This window comes from Macaca fascicularis, chromosome 18 (assembly GCF_037993035.2).
Source record: "Macaca fascicularis isolate 582-1 chromosome 18, T2T-MFA8v1.1".
Lineage (NCBI taxonomy): Eukaryota > Metazoa > Chordata > Mammalia > Primates > Cercopithecidae > Macaca > Macaca fascicularis.
In genome coordinates, this window is record NC_088392.1 from 21,061,330 (window position 1) to 21,062,490 (window position 1,161).

Sequence of the window (1,161 nt, forward strand, 5' to 3'; positions counted from 1 at the left end):
TGGTGCCCAACCCAGCTGCACACCAAGATTACTAGAGGAACTTAAAAAATACCAATGGATAAGCCCTCTCACGGACCAATTGACTAAGAGTCTCTGGGATTGAGATGGGGCATTTGCAATCTCTGCAGGTGACTCTAATGTGCAGTTAAATGTAGGAAATCCAGTCCAGTGGCTCTGAGTTGCAGACTCCTGTGACAAGTACAATAGGTTTCATCTGAAAAAAAAACAAACAACTCTTTTATACACAATTTCAGGGAGACACTGACATCCTGAGGCTCCCCTATCAGGTCAGACTTTTCTTTGGGCAAATGATGAGTGAGGCCGAGAACAGTTAAGAAACCTCAGTCCTAGACCAGGTGTGGTGGCTCACATCCATAATCTCAACACTTTGGGAGGTTGAGGCGGGCGGATCTCTTGAGCCCAGGAGTTTGAGACCAGCCTAGGCAACATAGTGAGACCCTATCTCTACAAAATTAGCCAGGCATGGTAGCGCATGCCTGTAGTTCCACCTACTTGGGAAGCTGAGACAGGAGGATCACTTGAGCCCAAGAATTTGAGGTTGCAGTTAGCGGTGATCATGCCACTGCACTCCAGACCCTATCTCAAAAAAAAAAAAAAAAAAAAAGCCTCAGCCCAGACAAAAAGGCCTGTGAGCTAGCAAAGGCCAGGCCAATATGTTTTCTCCTTTCTCAGTGGTGAGCACTAGTCAGAAACAGTCTTCTCTGACCTAACACGGTACCATAGATACTGAGAAAAGCAACAATTACCATCTATCTTATCCAATTCATTTATTGAGCAGATGTCAGGCAAATCCTGTAATACTACTAAAATTCATCTGTCTACTGAAACTGTCCTTAGTGAAGTTTTACTAATTGATTTTAAACAACTCCTGTTATGGGTTGAATTGTGTCGCCCCCAAAAGATATGTTGAAGTCCTAACTCCCAGTCCTTGTAAATATGGACTTATTTGGAAATCAAGTCTGTATATATAATCAAGTTAACATGAGTTCATTAGGATGAGTCCTAATCCAGTATGACTGGTGTCCTTACAAGAAGACGACAAAGCGAACGGAAGGCCGAGACACGCAGGGGAAATGCCATGTGGTGACAGAGGCAGAGGTTGGAGTGTTGCATTTACAAGCGGAGGAACGCCAAGGATTG